General features: G+C 39.8%; 1 protein-coding gene and 1 long non-coding RNA gene across 2 annotated transcripts in view; one reads left to right on the top strand and one right to left on the bottom strand.

The window, feature by feature from the left end:
- prickle1b (prickle homolog 1b) overlaps positions 1-19,518 on the bottom strand; it is a 76,678-nt gene that overhangs the window by 32,451 nt on the left and 24,709 nt on the right. The gene's annotated exons all lie outside the window — the stretch shown is intronic.
- On the top strand, positions 487-18,688 carry LOC146499636 (uncharacterized). Its single transcript, XR_014870440.1, has 2 exons — positions 487-10,946; positions 11,045-18,688. It is a non-coding gene; the product is annotated as an uncharacterized LOC146499636 (long non-coding RNA).

Below are 19,518 nucleotides of genomic sequence, written 5' to 3'. Positions count from 1 at the left end.
TTGTCACTGTGCTGTCATCAGGTTCTGCTGTTCACTCAAGTCAGAGAAGGTTCAGTAACTGGCCTTTCCTGTTTAAGTAACGGTGAAATCTAATTTAATTTAAGCAACACAGCTCAATCGTAGCTCATGAAAGCACAAAGACAAGAATAAAAACATTTTGTATTTTCAGATGAGCAAAGCCTCTAACTAATGGCAGCCAGCATCCAGTCACATTAATTCAAGTGCAATTCATGTACACATTACTTCGATGAAACCTCCTCTACACTGTTAATGTGACAACAATGCTCGGGCCCGTGGTGCATTCCATTTGAGAATGGGAATTTCTGAGTTCTCAGTCTGAATTTTCAAGTCAGATTTTCAACTCATGGCGCATTTTTACTTGCAACATGGGTCTCTTTGGTGATGCTTTTGCACAAAGCATCGCATAATTTGCACCAGAGGGCACGAATACCTGCTGTAGTATTCTCCTGAATGATAGGGACACATCAGCCCTGGTATAGAAGGAGAAGTCAAAACCAGAACCAAAGCAGAGCAAAGCTGAGTTGCACAACTGGTAAAATTAACACCTGAAAACAGCGTGCACCAGCAGATGTGTGTCATGGTGCGGTTCGTAAGGGTGAGAACGGCAAGCATGAATGGGGGCATCAAAAAGTCAGAGCAGCCCCACCAAGTCCGACTTTGTAATTTAAAGTGGTGACAGTGTATTAATATAGTAGTCCCACATGTTTGATTTGATATATTTTTACACCAGGTAATCGCCTGAAATCTTGTTTTTTTCCTTAATTTTTCAACTTTTCTATTAGAATACGGTCATCACTCGCAGAGAAACAGGAGCTTCTCATGGCTAATTGAGTTTGCCTCCAAATCCATGTCAAACTTGGCCTCCCATGTTAAAACATAAAATAAAAGCTAATGCAGCGGTTCCCCCATCTACCTGAACAAAGAAGCTAAAACCGAAATGCTAAACATATCAGTTCCTCATCACAAAGTTTTCCCTCAAAAAACCAAGTCATACAGGGCTTCCCATGTTAAAACACACATTTTTAAAGAAAGAAACATATTTTCAACCTAATTAAACAAAACTTAATAAATAAATGGGTCTGTATAGGTCTTTTGTGACAGATGCATAGAGGATACATTTTCTACTAGTATTGTATCACCTTGTTCTGTGTTCAGTTTTACTAAACAATACAAACAGAGAAAAAAACAGATTTTTCTTTGATGAGTATATTCCTAATTTTAGGCCTTTTGTTTTTTGGCTTGTCAACTTTAGCTTCCCATTTAATGCAAGAGTGAATAATATAACCTGCTATTAGCTTGTTAGCGCTAGCTCTCCAGCTCTACCTTTGTGTCCAAATGTGGTCAAGTCCATTTTACAAACAACCAAAGCCTTTGAAACAACATTGCACAAAATGGCTACATCCGTGTGTTTTTTTTTTTATGCCGGGACGATAAAATTAACTGTTTAAAGAGAAATACAAAACTAAGATTGACAGGTGGTCCTTTGTTTGTGAACTCAGGTCTGACACAAGAGAAGGTTAACCAACTAATTCATCTAATTCAGGTATTTATGAGAGGAAAAGCTAAAAGTGAATAGAGTGGAACAGAGCTTTTCCTCATTTCTAAAATTCCTGTCACCTTTGAGAGGTAATTGTTGAATGAGGTAAATCAACAGTCAGTGCCCTCCTACAGGGATACATAGAGATACACAGTTTCCTGACTCACTCGTGTGTGTGTGTGTGTGTGTGTGTGTGTGTGCTTTCTCACAGGTGTGTAATAGCAAGTGAGCGCACTGGTTAAATGTTAATCTCATTAAGTGGATGTGTTGTTCATAGCTCAAGGCACATTTAGTTTCTCCCCGCACACAAGCAAAACGTCCTTAATTAGACTGTAAGAACACACATCACATCAGGCATGCTACCTCCAACCTGTGCAGGACCTCCAGCAGCTACCATAGCTGGCATACCTTAGCACTTTATCAGGCACTTGAACCCTGAGAGCCAAACTGTTCAATTCTTGAGTCTTTGACCATATTAGGGCGAGTGGTTGTTAAGCTCAGCTCAAATGAATTGAAGTCACCACATCGTTGCTTGCTGCTTCCTGTTGCCCCCACTCCTTTCTCCCGAACACAATTACTGGACCTGACAGTCAATGCTTGGCCAAAACACCCAAATTAGCTTACATAAAGGATTTAATGGCGGCGTTTAAGGAAGGTCGTGCATGTACATGTCTGTAATGAAATCTGCTGTGTTATAATGTAAATAAGAGATGCTATCACTGAAATATGAAGTATTTAAAAGCTTTATAAATTGCTGTCCAACACATCTGGTTTGGGATTTGTCTTTCTGGGAAAACAATCATCCAGTGCGAGATAAACTGGACAGATATCATCAGACCTGTCAATCCTTCCTGTACAAAGTACACATTCCCATCAGCTACATTGTAAGTGTGCAATTAGATTCAGAATGTAGATCCTTAACTTGAAAGTGTACATAAATAAAAAGAGGATCCGCACTGGGTGATTTACATGACCCTGAGGTGCCTTTTCCCTCTCGCGAAATAGCACCTGATCTTTATTTATTTTGTTTGATTTCTATTTTTTTTTAATGGGATAAGCTTTAATTGTGTTGAAAAAATGAAAGAAATTAAAAATTATGTGCTACGATCTAAGCTAATGCATTTTTAGGTTGGTTAATGATGTCTGTCCCATTTCATAAAGAAGAAGGTAATTAAAGAAAAAAAAATTATTGTTTACAAAAAAAACCCCTAAAATGTTCTTTGTGGTGTTTGTTTTGTTTAGTTTACCAAATGGCCCAGAATAGAAGCATAGGGGTGTAATTGTGATCAGAAGCTCTTTGGTGCTCTCATTTCTTGGACTGTTACCCTGTGGGCTACACTGTAAGATGATGAAATCCTAACTTATCAGCAGTGTTGGTCATCCTCAGGAGTGGATCACTGAGATGGGTCATAGGAGGAGCAGACTCCAGCTGTAGTTAATGAGGTTTACGAACATCAAGAGTAAACTCAGCACGACAGAAAAGTATACTCACATGAAAAAAAAAAAGTTTACTACACTCTGTGACTCAGTAGAACCACCTTTAGCAACAAAAACTTGAAACAGTTTTCTTTATGACTTTATCAGTCTCTCTTGTGGTAGTGGAGGAATTATGACCTACTCTCCTTTACAGCTTTGCGTCATTTCATTGCAATTTGAAGGCATTCATTTATACACAACTCTCTTAAGGTCCCATTACACTTTTCATTTGGGTTGAGATCTGGACTGGGCCATTGCTTTTCTTTTTTTCTTTTTTCTTTTATCTATTCTGTTGTAGATGTGCTGCTGTGTTCGGGATCATTGTCGTTTTGCATGATCCAGATTTGGCCGAGCTTTAGCCGTTAGACAGATAGCCTCACATTTGACTCTAGAATACTTTGGTATATAAAGAAGTTGATGGTTGACTCAGTGACTACAAACCTCCTGGAACAAGCTTAGATTATCTCCCCTCCATCAGCTTGTTTAATAGTTGGTATGAGCTTTTTGTACTAATATGTTGTGATTGGTTTTCTCTAAATGTAACGCTGTGCATTTCCAGTTTGGTCTCATCTGACCAAAGGACGTTGCTCCAGAAATCTTTCAACTCGTTCAGATGCAAATTTATCAAACCTAAGCCATGCTGCCATGTTTGTGTTCTACTCTCGTCTGATTCAGGTTTCTGACCACCTATAGGTTGATCTAAACGTGCCATCTACTCTTAAGTCAATAGATTTTAAAGTGATTACCTCACTCTTTTGGGTTAATACTAAACCTTTCCTATATGATGCTGTCTAATTGTTAAGCCTTTGCCAACCCAATGACCATACAGGATCAACTCTCCATAGCAGGAAAATAGCTTGTGAACTTTTAATGATAAAAGTTAAACAAAGCTAAATCCTGTGCAAATGTCCAACTGCTGGGTTAAGAGCAGATATTTTGACACAGTCAAAAAGTAATAGTGTTATTTGTGTTTCACCTTATTAGGTTAACAGATGAACCATTCTTTAAAAGAAAAACATTATTTTGAGCTATACATCTATAATAATGCAGATATGTGAGGGACATAAACTATACATATAAACAGATCGACAACTAGAAGACAGAAAGACATGTGGGGGCCTCAGTGGTATGTTGCAGTCATTCAACTATGGAATGGTCGTGTTTACATACAAAAACATTATGTGTCTTAAAGGTTCACCTGCAGTAGAGGTGGAATATTCCTATGTATGCAGGAAAAGGGGTTTTGCCTGCTTGTGCACCTTTTTGAAAGTATCTTAAGTACAGGGCAAGCCTCCCTCCTCTTTCTGCTCTCCTCTTCTCAAGGCTCTGGCTACAGGGAGCAAGTGTGTGACAGCACGTAGCTCCTGGGCCATACTGAGGAATTTCTTTTACTCACACACATGCATACACACACAAAATCCAGGGGATATGTCAGCCAAGGGCAAGACCGGAGATCAGAGGGAGGGTGAAAGCGAGGAGGGAGAGGAGCATAAGGGACTGTGAAGAAGGAAGGAAAGGAGAGGAGAAAAGAGACCTTGGACTGTGCTCTCGACTTGGGAGGCCAGGGAGAACAAATGTCTTTGACAGTCCAGAAATGAATTTTCCTGTCGTTACAACTGCAGCCAAATATGTCAAACCCTCCCTACAGTCCCCAGACCACAACATGTCAAAGAGAGATAAAATATAGGAACACAAAATTTTCTAAAAACTCTTTGAAGGTTCCCTAACTGAGGTGTCCCGGAGAACTGTCCTTTCATTGCAGATTAAGTTTTCACTTCCAGACTGCTGATTAAAAAAAGTGTTATCATATTTTACATCAATGACTTATCAAGGAAGTTGCCATAATAAGTCTAGAAGCCTTTCACAACACTCATTTTATATACGATGAGGTTTTACAGCTTTGTACTCTTTGTTCCTGAACAGTTCAACATTTTGGGAAACTTAGTCTCATTTGTGCTGACCTAACATGTTCTCAGCCTAGAACATCAAATACTGCCGACATGCCACTAAAGTCACAGAGATTTGCATAAAGCACCTTTTGGCATCTGTGCATTGATGTACCAGCCACCACAGCACAGGATGCAAATAAATAGCAGTCCACTTTAAGAGCAAAACATCTATGTTGAGAAGTTTCAGGGCCTTGATTATCCTCTGCTGTGGACAGATGGACACGAACAGCTGAGGCCACGGTTGAGTAATCATTCCTGTTATACTTCTCTGAAGTCTGTTGCCTGGAGTGCATGCATAGTTGGTGTATGATAATGTAAAGTGTCCTCACAGTCTCAAAAAATTGGCAGGCACACGGACATCTGGACAAACCCTTGTGTTCAAATAGTGAACACGTCACTGAGATCCAAACAGACCCAAGCAGATTGGCGGAGGCGGAAATTATAATACCCATTTAAGTCTCCAGTTTGAGAGCGCTGTGGGTTTTTCTTTTGTACACTTTGTTTACTTAGCTTTCCACTCTCTTTTTACTTTGGTTTGCTAGTTAACCACACCATTACTAGAATGAGTAGTTCTAGAAACTAAAATACTTGGTTAGGAAAAGACTCCGATTGGGATACAAACATTCAAGTGTTTTTTAGAAGGGTTTATAGGAGATGAGCAGTTAGTGAGACTTGTCTTAATATTGCCTACACCTGGTGTGTCAAAGGACAACTTGCGTCTTTGACAAAACAGCAGTATTTGATATCCTGGAAATGAGAAAAGTGTTAAACGCCCATGTCTGTACATTAAACCTAAAATTACAATTAGCCATTAGTCAGCTTAGGCCTCAGTCAAACAGGCCTAGAGACCAATCACCAACTGCCACCAACTTGGAGTTGCAAAGAGTGTATGCACTGAGCACCTGTTTGTGATTGCTTTGGTCACTAGCAGATAGCCACAGCCACTGGTTGTTTGTGTGGGAGATAGTGACTTGTTTGGAAACAGTCACTATCTAACCATCCAGCAGCAGTTAAACTTCTAAAAATACAACGCAACCCAGAAATGGGGCCGTATTTGCAGCCAAATTGGTGTCTTCTATACAAATTACGGTTACTGGTTGATGAAGAAGTCACAAGGAGGCCTATAGTGCACCATCCTACTTGTGGTTTTTCCCAGCGACTACCAGAAAGCGCTCACTAACCTGTCAAGGAATTAAGATTTTTGCCAACGATCAGAGTTGCAAGTGGTTGCCAATTGGTCTCTAGACCTAACATCAAGATCCAAAGCCATCTTAACTACTTCCCACTTTCCCATCTTTGCACTAAACTAAGCTTTTTAAGTAGTAGCTTCATTTATTTTATTTTATTTTTTTGTACAGAATGTAACAGTTAGATCTTAGCTAACTTGGCCTAAAGGAGTGAGTAATGCAACCTTTTTCATCTTTGCATTTGCAGCACAGTAAGAAGAATTTATTTTTCAAACTTGTCTCATATCACCCTTCAAACATAAACCCAGGGCCTTTAGAGGTGAGAACCTGGCTCTGATAGACCAGTGAAAGCCAATAAGAAACACATGTTACACACTTGAACCGTCACTGATGTATGAATGAGCACGCCTACCCAGACTTATTCAAAGAAACTCAGAGCAGTGTTATGTTTCAGATGATATATGCACAGAATGTATACATGCAGGACATAATTAGTGATCGGCACCTCATAACATAAAGGTTATGATATATGCAGTGATGATGCAATGCTGAGTTTCATGCTTTCTCCTCAAACTACACCCAGTGAAACGTGTATGTGGTCCAACAGAAAACCACTCTCCCACAGGCTTAAGAAGGAAAACAAGTGCAGATTTTGGCCAGATAATGCGGTCATTATTTGCTTGGAGAAGAAACAAAACACTCTCTGGCAGTAAAATTTTGTCTGGCATTTTCACGGAGCCCTGTGTCAAATCATATTGATTTAATATGCATGGTTTGGATGTCAGCAGTTTAGATTGATGCATCTTTTTCTACATTATGTCTGTTGCTAACTGTTGCTTGATATCGGTTCTGTTTATAGCTCTGTGGTTTGAACCTGAGTTGGTTTGGCTCCATTGTCAGAAAGCGCAGTTTCAAAACACAATCCAGATACACCAGAAAAGTAATGCACTAATACTTTCATCAACACAATCATGTAGGAATAGTAGGAATGTCCACTCTTTGACTTCCAACAATCATTTAAAAAACCCCAAACAAACCAAAAAAACAAATGAACTCAAGATAGAAGAAAAACGTATAATCAAAGATGTTGCTTGATTTCCTTAAGGCTTCTATGAGCTTGACTTGGGAGTTTAACATTGCTTTGACTCATACTAGTCCATAGAAGCCTCCCCAAAGAATATTTGTCACCATAAAAGACATAAAAACTAACATAGTAGAAGACAAGCTTTGAACAATCTGTATTTTTGCTGCGTTTCCACTCATTTCAGGCATTAAGTCAGAGAGCTTTGTGTAAAGTTCCTGCTGTAATATATTGGTTTCTCTGTCACCCATCATTGGGCTCACAGGCTTTTTGTGACACATAAGCAACCACAATGTTTAAATTAAATTGTGTAAACCATTGTTGTACTGCTCAACTTTTCAATGAACATCAAAAAAAAAAGTAGAGAGTAGAAGCCAACTGGTGTAAAATCACATCAGGCTGTGGCTTGGTTTTCCTCCAGACTTCCCTCAGTCTTTTGAGTCACCAACCACCACTGGTCCAGACACGGCACAAAAGAATACAACTTGAAGGGAGCTGCACTTTGAGTTACAAAGCAAAACATCAGCCTGTTGTATTTAGCTTGACAACTAGAGCGTCGCATATTACAGCCTCGCAATGTAAGACATCCCGGCCTCACTCTATGTACACTACATGGAATGTTCCTGCACTCAGGTGAGTACGGTGCAGCTGGGTTTATCCATTCACCATGTGTTCGGGTGTGGATGCGTTTTGGTGTGGGTCTCGGGGCCCTGTAGGCTCATCTGCGCAACACGTGCCGGGGAGGTTCTGTCATCACCTCTGTGAAAAGAGTGGAAAAAAAGAAGGGAAGAGCAGAGACAGACCGAGAGGAAAATCTGGGGAGGAGAGGGCTATAAAAAGAGAAGGAACGAGAGGGTAGGACGCGCAGTGTGCATGCGAGAGGCTAAAAGTCTCTGGGGTGGGATGTGAGAAAGCTCTCTCTGTTGGGTTGAGCCCTTTTTACAGAAATTTTGGCTTGTGTCCACTGAACATGTGAACTTGTGGGCCTGCTCCAGCTATCATTCTGTCTCTAACACTTTCTCGTCTTTCTCTCGCTCCATCTTTCATCCATCTCTCAGAATTATTGAAAGCAGCAGTGAGTCAAATCCGAGCACTCTAATCACATTATTGGCCGAGCGCAATAAACAGATTTTTTTTTATTTTGATAGATTTTGATATACATCGTTTTTACTTAATCAGTCACTCTACAGCTGTACAGAGGATGTCGAGTGACATGCAGTGAAATACAGCACTTACTTATAGTTATACCCCGTTCTCTCTTTGCATATAATCAGCAACAATTCCAGTACTTGATAAATATGATTAAGACCAACTTTTTTTTTGATTCACTAAAGAAAGTCTTACACAGTGACTCACCAAGTTGAATATCGTCCACACTTCCTGCAAAGTGATAACAGCTCAGCAGAGCACGCACACAATCTCGCAAACAGTGCAAACTAAACTCTGCGGCTGATGGTAAAGTGTGTCAGTGCCGTAACGCTACACCTGTCCTCCCCTGAGTCTGCTGCTGGGTGTAGAATAACAGACAGGTGGGATCAGGTGTGTGCGCAGAGAAGAAACAGAGCAATGAGAAGGCGAGAGAGACAGAGAGACTGTTAGGAGTGCTGTTTTTAATTCACCTGCAGTCCCTCAGTGCATCTCCAGACCAAGTGTAAGCAAAGATGCAAAAAGATGCAACCCTCAGGAATATGTGTGTTCGTGCAATCTTATCAATGTTCACAAGCCTTACTCAGTTAGTGTTACGCCACCAGTTTACATTTTACTTATAATAATGTATAATAATAATAATAATAATGTATAATGTGTATGTGTTAGTCCCCATAGGGAAATTGCTCCTCTGCATTTAACCCATTCACCCAGTGAAGCAGTGGGCAGCCACCAATGCAGCGCCCGGGGAGCAGTGTGTAGGGACGGTACCTTGCTCAGGGGTACCTCAGGGTAGCCGTTCAGTGGAGTCAAACCCCCGACCTTCCGATCATGGGGCCACCACTCTACCTACTGAGCTATCCCTGCCTTCTCCCTTGTGTATAGAAATTACGATTTACCAGTTGTTATTTTAGGCCAGCACGCTCAGTGTTTAGTTAAATTAGTCACCAGGGTGAATTACCCCTAGTACTGGTCCCAAGCCTGAATAAATGGGGAGTCGTGCGTCAGGAAAGGCATTGTAAGATCTTTGCCAAATCAAGAATGTGGATCACCAAGAATATTTGGCAAACACGGAGGAGGAGGAGGAGGAGGAGGATGTGTTCAGAGGCAGTGAGAGAGGAGGAAAGGTAGGAGTGTAGCGATGACAGTAGGAACTTTGTGGATGTCGTGAAGGAGGACATGCTGAGAGTTGGTGTGACAGAAGAGGATGAAAGGGATAGGGCAGATGAAGAGGAGCAGTCCAAAGAAGAATAAGACATTGTTCATTGTTCTGTTATATCATAAATGATTACTCATAACTGATAACTCATTTTTATGATCATACATCAAACCAAACTGTTCTCAAATTGTGTGACGTACCTCAGAAGTTTTTGCTTTGCAGTACATTCAGTCCCTCTACCTGATCTGTGCTGCTGCTCGCCATACCACATTAAAGTCTAATGAGGCTTTTAGTCACGAGAATGGTGCCGTGCCCTCCTCTAGCTGATATTCGCAGGTTGCCTGAACAGCCACTGATCTCTCCATCTAATCACCTCTCTGCATCATTAATGGGGGCTTTTAATGCAAACGCAATCCGTGAACGCTGACGTACGCATGCAGGCACTTAGTCAAAAACATTTATGCATATGGCACACCACCATAGATTTCTCCAGCCGAGCACACCACCATCTCTAAAAATATGTAAACAAGGCGATGACCAGGAGGCTTAGTGTCGTCTTCTGCTTTTTGGTTATTTAGCTGATGGTGCTCCTGTTTTTATGGGAGGACTGTGTTGTCAGAGAGCTGGTGTTTTGAGTGGGTATGAATTTATGTAACTTTGAAGCGAGAGCAGAGTAGAGCAAATGACTACACGGAGGAGAGAGAGATATATCAAAATATACAACGGGAAAGTTGGCAAGAGAAAGCTTATGAAACCAAATTAACCCACTGATTCTAACGTGAATCCGGGAAGCTTCTGCATCTGCACCACACCTGGTTTCAGGATCCCTGTAGTGTGTGTGTGCATGTGTGTGCGTGTTATGATGATATGCCAAAGCAACTTGCTGTGTTCTTGCTAGCTATGACTCACCGTTACTGCCGCACCAGGCTGCAGCCTTGGCATCACACACACTCAGCCACCATGGCAGCCAACTCCCACAGAGTGTGTGTGTGTGTGTGTGTTGTGAGGGAAAACGAGCGAAAAAAGAGGAAACAAAAAGAATTTACATGGAGAAAAAATACAAAGACTAATAAAAAATGTGTTTTTTTCTTCTCTACAGGTCACGTCTTTCATTTTGGTTAGTCCTTTTTAAGGAACCTTTAAAATCATTTGAAGGACCATAACCATCTGTGTGCAGCAGCAGGGAGGACAGGAATAGAGATTAAATCTGCTGCTGAGTCTCCAAGGACCAAAGCCATCAGAAGATGCCCCCGTGGATAAGCTCCTAATTTTACCCAAATACTCCTGCATCCTTTCATGTCTAATTTTGGCGCATTTCCTAGATAGGCGAATGTTTAAAAGTTGGGAAGAATGATGTTAAAATCAAAACAAAAACAAGGAAAACACAACGGTAATGTTGAATTAATTTTGCAGTGACGCAATGTAGACATGCTTTTTTTTTTTTTCTTCAATGCAAATTTTCCATGTCTCATTCTGTCCCTGGAACAGCTTGAAGCTCAGCTTGAGAAAAACGGAAGCCACACTGGCCAATGCAGCAGCAGGACTTAATGATTAATTTACCAACAGATGACATGAAAAGCCTACAGGATATACACAGATTACATAAGGTGAGAGATCGTTCTGACTACTCAGTGTTGATGATGAGCTGGTGTTGCCTGTGGTTAACTGACTGCTTTGTGCACACAGTTTGTACATGTGCTCATGAGTGTTTGCTGAGTTATGTCATGCAAGCTCCATGTGCTTGTGAACAAAAAGCGCAGGACGATTTGTAAACATCATCGGATTTTCATCTGTGGAAAATTGTGCTTTTTCCAAATAGTTTAGTAAATAAATAGCCTAATTTTTAGCTTAAAAGACGCAGCAACAATGCTATTCCTATGCACTTAGATAAAAGGGAATGTTTAATTTTAGTTCTAATAGAATTATCTGCAGCCAACAATCATGCCATTCTTATTAAAATACAGATATTTCAATATTCATTTTAACATCATATTATTCCCTCATCTCCCCTCATATACGGGGTCCCTCAGGGCTCCATCTTTGGTCCAGTTCCATTGTCTTTATACATGTTTTTCCTTGGGTTATCGACATCAAAAGGCATCTCTTACAATTTTTACTGATGATACACAGCTGTACTTTTCTGTTAAGCCTCACAACCTAAAGCAGCCTCTACTACTTCAGCAAATGCCTTTATTAATTGACAGTCAACCTTAGCAAAACTGAAGTTGACGTATTTAGCCTCTATAACACAGGTGTCAAACTCCAGGCCTCGAGGGCCGGTATCCTGCAGGTTTTAGATGTGTCCTTGATCCAACACAGCTGATTTAAATGACTAAATGACCTCTTCAACATGTCTTGAAGTTCTCCAGAAGCCTGGTAATGAACTGATCATTTGATTCAGGTGTGTTGACCCAGGGTTAGATCTAAAACCTGCAGGACACCGGCCCTCGAGGCCTGGAGTTCGACACCCCTGCTCTATAACATCTCTAAAGAAATCAGTCATTACATCGCTCCCCTCACCTGAAACATCAACCTTTGAATCTCATATATGAAAGCTCATCCAGTCTTGTTTCATCTATGAAAAAGTGCAAAAATCAAACCTCTGTCTTTTAGTATGCATTTTAATTATCTTCCACCTTCATTATTGTGACTCACTATTCACATGGATCTCACTTATCCATTTTCAGTTGGTCCAGAACACTGCACTTAGGCTACTTACAAAAACTAACCAGCTCTTGCAAATCACGCTACTCTTGCTTCCCTTCACCGGCTTCCAGTAAAGTTTAGAAATCTTTAAAATTCTTTGGTATGGTATGAAAGGATGACACAAGAGATCCCAATATTTTACTCCAACTTTAATATCGGTTTCACACAAACGAACACTCAAGGCGCCTCCTCGCTTCCCCTCACACTGCGTGTGAGTGGAGCCACCTGGTGGTCCACCACACTGTTAACAATATCTATATGTGGGAATCTGTATATGCATCTCCTATGTGTGGTTTTATTCAAGACGGAGATACTAAATTCTACTCTCAACCCCCCCCCCCCCCCCCCAAACAATATAACACTCATGAACACTAAACAGTAGAACAACATACTTTATGTAATGTGTTGTTGGTATAGTATAGTATAGTTAGTATAAAAGCTAGCTGTAGCTTCTGGATTCTGAGAAAAGGGAAGCCAATGTGTTATTTCCTTAAACCTGCTGCCAGGGGGCTGCTGCAAAGAAGACTCAAGATGCTATTGAGGTTTTGCGACCACTAACTCCCTACAATAACATGTCTGCCATTTTAAACATGTTACAGTTCATGGTGAAAATGCAGGGTCGAGTGAAAAAGATTGATTGACCAGTCTAGGACTATCTAACAACTACCAGTTGTGAAGAAAAATATATAATCCCCAACTGGCTGGTGAGTGGTTGGTAGAGGTTGCTGAGAAATTGTCTGTTAAAGAACCAGTTTGGATTTATCAACTCAGAGTCATTGCCAAGGTAGAGTCTTATCTCTTGCAGAAGGACCTGGAAACAGTTGTTCGTGCTTTTATCACTTACCGCCTGGACTACTACTAGTACTTTTCTATTGAACAATCATCTTTAAACTGCTTGCAGTTAGTCCAGAATGCACACCAGTTCACCTCTTAACATGTGTTAAAAAGCATGAACACATCACCCCTTTCTTGCCATCCCTTCATTGGCTCCCCGTCTATTTTAGATGTGATAATAAGAGTTTATTGCTACTTTTGTAGCTTTAAACGGACTGGCACCTGGATATGTGTCTGAGCTGCTTCACATTCACACACCTGTGGGAGCCCTGAGGTCATCCAACCAGATGTTCTTACACAAACCCAGAACCAGATTAAAACAGAGATGTGATCGAGCTTTTGCAGCCATAGCATGAAACACATCACGTTATCTACTAACACTAGCTAACAACTCTCTGAGTAGTAGTGAAACACAAACTGGAAACAAAGACTGTTTGCCTTCAAAGCAAATGTATTGGCTGCAGTGCTGAGGCACAACTTTTAGTTCGAAGCTGAATGTTTCTCAGTTTCTGGTTTACATTGTACTTTTCAAAGGAAGTTACAGATAAAGCCGGAAAACAATGTCACTCATCACTAGCATGGTGTAGTCATCTGCCTGAAACGGGTCCTTATTGTAATGGCTGACAAACGTTTTGTGGCCGCTTCCTTTCCAATAGGATTTTTCAAAAGGCTATAGCACAGCATTATTAAGACCATACAACAATTTTTCCTAGCATAAAACACAAAGTACAGATGAGACTAATGAATTCTTGAAGGCATTTAGTCATGAGTAATAGGGACAATTTATTCAGTGGGAATTATTCATGTCTGTACCAAAGTTCAATGCAATCTATCCTTATGAAAATTCAGAGATTATTATGGTCATTAGGATTTGTGTGTTGGGAAATCTGCAAGCTTTTATGGCAATCAAAGCAATCGTTTTGGGGATATTTTATTCTAAATTGAGGAGTGAAACAAGCAACACTATCACTAAAGTCATTTTTGAGTTAGCTGAAATAGCACAGATAATCATTACAATATATAGTAATCTAATAAGCCAGTTCGTGATTAATATCTAGTCATAGCAAAGTGATTAGTCAGAATCCAAGAAGAGTTTCCAATGATTTTTGCATATATCTGCTAGCTTAATTCTATTTGATTTTGTATTTTATATCATTTCTTATAAGCTTTTATAAATTTGATTTATTAAGCTTTGCATGCCTTGCGCAATCACAAAAATCTTTTCCTGTAAAAAAACCTTTGAAAATCATAAGCTGGCAGGCTCATGCACGAGAAAAGCCTGCCACTGGGTGATGAATGCATGAAAAATATAAATCCTGATACACAAGTGGGTGAAAACACAGTAACACTCACTCACTTATGTCTGCATGGCTTCAGAACACATTGTATTGACTTACAACAATTTCTTAAATACTTACTCTAATTTAAAGCATAGCTACTGCTTGACTAACCCCACCCCAACCTTAAAACAGATCTTTGCCCTAAAATTTAAGGATTTACAATGTAGCAATTGGCTTTTTGTACCGGTGAGGAAGACATGTTCTCCTGTTATCCCCACAACATGAGGAGTACCTGGACCACACACACACACGCACACACACACACACCTTGCATAACCAATCCCTCTAGATTCCTAATGAAAGCTTTCATTATGCGTATACGGCCAGTACTTAGAGAATCTTCCAGACTAATGATACCCATTTGCACCACTCTTGACTCTGACACCAAAGACTGGCTGTAAATCACTCTCCGCACGTTGCGCTAATTAATAAAGCCGTGCCAGACTTTGCGACTCTAGGGAAATTTAATAATGATCACAAAAAAACCTTCAAAGTCAAACTTGATTATTATAGACAGAAGTGCTGGAGTTTGTTTTGCTGACTCAAGAGCAAACCTCAGCGGGTATTTTGAATGTGTTTATGCTTGTGAATGTACATGTTCAGTTGTTGCATGTGTGCTTTTTTTGCAGCCTAGGGGTTCTAGGCCTTCAACCTTCTCAGTTGGAAAGCACCCTTGTAACTACCAAGGTCAAAGTGCAATGACCCTCAGTCTAGCAGGGGGTTGAAGGTCAGCCATCCTACAGGGAATCAGTGGCGACACCCAAGACCAACAGGCTTGAGTTAGTAGACCAAGCACTGCATCAAAGTTGACAGTCTAAATTTTATGTGAACAGTGTTCAAGAAAGAAAATCAAATTCAATCCAACAGATTCAATAATGGCATAAATGGCATCAGGTAGGAGCTAGTCTCCTGAATAATCAGCTCAGAGACCAACCTTTGCTCTCTTTGCAACTCACCAGGCTCATTTAGCCTGCCATTAGCCTGAGGGCACAACATGGTGTGACCTCACCTCGCCACAACCAAAACAAAGGCACTGACAAGGTCGTGTGTGTTACTTTAATGGTTCTGAAGTGTTTTGCAGCCAACAGAAAATAGTGGCTCTGCTTTTTCCTGACAACAGTTCCCAGAAAAAGAAGAGATTTATTTTTATATGGATTCTCAGATATTTGACAAACATACTGTCTGTAAATCGAAAGTGTATTAAGTTATGAGAAACCTACTAATAGCTACACTCAAATCTGAATGGTTGTATTTGTCAACTTAAAATGTTGTCTACACTGAAGTAGCTCAACAACCCGAATAAAGGATTTAAAACTTTTAAAACATCACTTATGGCATCTTTGTTTCTCTGTCATGCTTCTTTGATCTTTGTGGTCTTTTTGCTACTTCTGCCTGTTCATGTTAAACTCATCTATGGATGTTCCCTTTCCTTTTAAAGAAAACCAATCAGCAATAGATCAATGCATAGCTTATCTTGTGTGGGCTAATGTGTCTCTAGCCTTTGCATTGATTAAATCCTCATAATCCGTCACTTTGTGTTGCTGGATGGCATTATAAATGGACATAAAAGATTTATCTCACTAGGCACTCTCAACGGGTCAGAAAATCCATCTGACAGCTCTTTACCCTAGAATGATTACAGTACATCTTTTGTTTACCATTTATTTCTCACGTGATGATTTTGCATTGGATCATATGGTGGATAAAGTTTACAATCAGGATTTGAAACAGTCCTACATAATGGAAGCCTCAGTCTATTATAAACTATATAATGGACGAGTGAAACATGCAGTAACCTTTTCATAACAAAACTAGATTGCTTTATTTTCTGAATGACCTTCAACTGGCAAGACAGAAAAACAGAAACCCCGCCCATTTAAAAGGCATTTCTTGCAAATTTAGTTTGGGAGTGTCCTTTTGTAAAAGTCAATCAAATTAAGCAAACTTTAAAGTGTTTAGTCAGACACTAAATAGGTTTTCTGTTGGTTTGATGGATTTGCTTTTCCTGCCAGCCAGCCCCCAGTCTAACATGAAACCATACATCATGCTTGATTATGGCTCACTTTATGTGCCCTGCCGCTTTGACACCTCCAATAGTTAAACCGATTGCTACCAAGCAGCATCGCAATCAAAGGTCTGCAGCTTTTAAAGTCACATCTTCATCTGGAGCAAAAATCTGGTAATCTCATCACAGTCTTTTAATGTTGTTAGTGGTCTCTCTCCAAATCCAGTTTTCAGGGAAACCTAAAACACTTTTTCTGTTTTCTGCATAGCTAATCTTGTCTTTTTGAATAAAAAAAGACTTCGGATTTCAGTCAGTAATTCACTTCTGCTCTTGAACCAAGACCACCTAGGAGATGTTTTTAAGTAGCTTCTTGCTGAAGCCGTCCAAATGGAATAAAGACACTATTCATTGACTCGCTGGCCCGATTTCTGTTGACTTAAGGAGAGGGGGAAGAAAACATGAAAACACATGCAGATTTAGACACAACCCTGCAACTTCCAGCCTAGATGGATGAATTTCAACGTGAGTTCTGAATAACTCAAAATAACACCATTTGTAAATGCCATTTATTTAATGTGAATAAGATAAATGCATAAATGGCGTCCCCAAATCCTTCAAAGGCAAGAAGATGAATGGTTTTGTTCTCCCTTCTTGATCTTTCCACTAGTGATGAAGAGACATGGTCAGGTGATGTCAGTTTCTGTTTTAACTGCCATAATGGTTTATTGGAACCAAAAATGTCTATTTGGATCCATGGGTGGGCTGAATGTGTATCTGACATCCCCATGTTGTTGTTATTCCTGCATCATCATAATAATGTTTGTCTAAGATCAACATTTCAACTGACCAATCAGGCTGTTGTAATGTTATAACTTTGCAGTGTGTGTGTGTGTGGCAGGGTAGGGGTTACCATTGATTCTATAAAACTCTCTTCTGGATCAACTAAGTAAGTATTTCAAGTGTTTTCTTTATTAATTTATATAAACTAAAATATATATCATCAAGTTAGGCTTGCTATTAGACAGATTAGGTTACTCATCAACTTCTTGGCTAAATCTAACTAAATGCTCAGATATCACTGGTCAATGGTGATGTTGTTCCTAGACCAGCATTATTATGACAATGCAGGAACAATACCAAAGCCAAGATATCAGATGGTGCAGACTGGTAAGTTTAGTAGCTTTAGCTAGCAAGTAAGTTTCAGATGCTACCATAGTTTCAGACACTTTATGAATTTGTAAAAGATGCAAATAAAATTATACTCACCAAAAACTGTGACACTTCTCAGACAGTTTATTTATACAGTTAACAGCTCAGCGAATCACATTTTGTCAGATAACTGCATTTTTTAAAAATCAAACATTTCCAAACACCACAAACATGATTGAGATCTCCAGATAAGTGATTTGTATTGAGATGTGGCTCCCAGCCAGTGTCGACACCTGTCAGTCAAAACAGCAATTCTGCTAACTCTGGGGCAACAAACATTTCAGCACTCAGTTACTGTCTTTTCTCTGTGTCTAGTCATGATTGACAAATAGTTTCAAAATGAAAGTCACCAGCATCACTACAACAGTGGTTCAAGGTACATCTTCAACACCAATTAGACATCCTTGTTAGACTTACTAGAGAAAGGTTGCCTTCAAGAATAATTTCTACCGTCTACTTAAACTTAAAAAGCTTTCTAAATAGAAATAATGAGAAAGAAAAAAAAACAACTCTCCAACACACCCCAGTGGTGATTCAAACTCATGACGTCACACTTTTATAGCCACCTGATATAACGAGCTAATTGATTTAATTTATAAATAGTAGCAATTCTGAGTATATGATGTTGACATCACAGAGAGGAAAAATTGTAGGAGTCCAATACATTAAAAGCCCTGATGAAATACAATTTTGATGTACAAAACTATAAATAGCTTAATTAACTTAAATTCAATTTTATTTATATATCACTAATTTAAAACAACAGTTAGATCAACATGCTGTTTTGGAAAGAAACCCTCTTCATCAGACAACCCCCAATGAGCAAGCACTTGGCAACAGTGGAAAGGAAAAACTCCCTTTTAACAGGAACCCAGTGTTTAATAACTTCTTCTGATCTCTATTTCTCACTTTGTAAGAGATGGTCTGACTCTACCTCTGATCTACGTGGAAACAAAATAGAAATTATGTCAGGGATTAAACCAAGTTTGAAGGGTAGGTTTAAAAATTCACCCTCTGCACAGCTGGTATGAAGGGGGGGGGGGGGGGGGGGGAACAAACAAACAAGCAAACAAAAACCATCAGGCTGTATACCAAGTTGTATACACACAAATTTTTGCTGTAAAGCTGGTCGTTTTAATATGGAAATCTATGGGGACCTATTTGTGTTTGGAATGAACTTCAAGGGTACTTCATATTTCAACCTCTAAGGTTGCTTCTTGGTTTCCTCCAGGTCTTTACTTAATACCCAAATGCATCCTGCAAAAGGCCTATGCTTGTTACTCACAGTCCATTGAGTCACAATGAAACCCAACGCTGTCCCAAGGTTCATGCTGGTTCATGTAGCAGCAAAGCTATTCTTTGGGGGGTGTTAGTCATGGAAAGGAGAGTGGGAAAGGACCATTGTGGATAACATAAGGTATGGCCTGTGTGCTTTTACCCTCACTCAATCCCATACAGAGTGGGCAGGATAGAACCTTTGCAAAAAAAGAGTGCCGGAGTGGGGTCAAAGTCATATAAAAAGAGCCCTAATCTGAATATTAAAGCAACATAAAGAAAATCACAACTGCTCAGTTATTATTTGGCAACTATAACTTGGCATTAGAGCCAGTCTTGGGTATCTGAGCACACTAAAGTGTTGTATTCGGGGCTGTAGTAACAGTGTCCATAAATAGATTGAATTTTGATAGTGTTTTTTAAGCCCTCTTCAAAATGAGAAATGCAAAAGCAATTTAGAAATGACTTAAACAGCATGTTTATGTGCTCTATGAGACACTGGGAACCTCTGGCAGCTGTCCCTAATAATTTTTACTAGTGGAAATGGTCGAGTTGGTGTTAAAAATAAATAAATAAAAAGATGAAGCCACATT

This window comes from Neolamprologus multifasciatus, chromosome 17 (assembly GCF_963576455.1).
Source record: "Neolamprologus multifasciatus chromosome 17, fNeoMul1.2, whole genome shotgun sequence".
NCBI lineage: Eukaryota > Metazoa > Chordata > Actinopteri > Cichliformes > Cichlidae > Neolamprologus > Neolamprologus multifasciatus.
The sequence above is the reverse complement of the archived record's forward strand: the minus strand, read 5'-3'. Positions and strand labels throughout refer to the sequence as shown.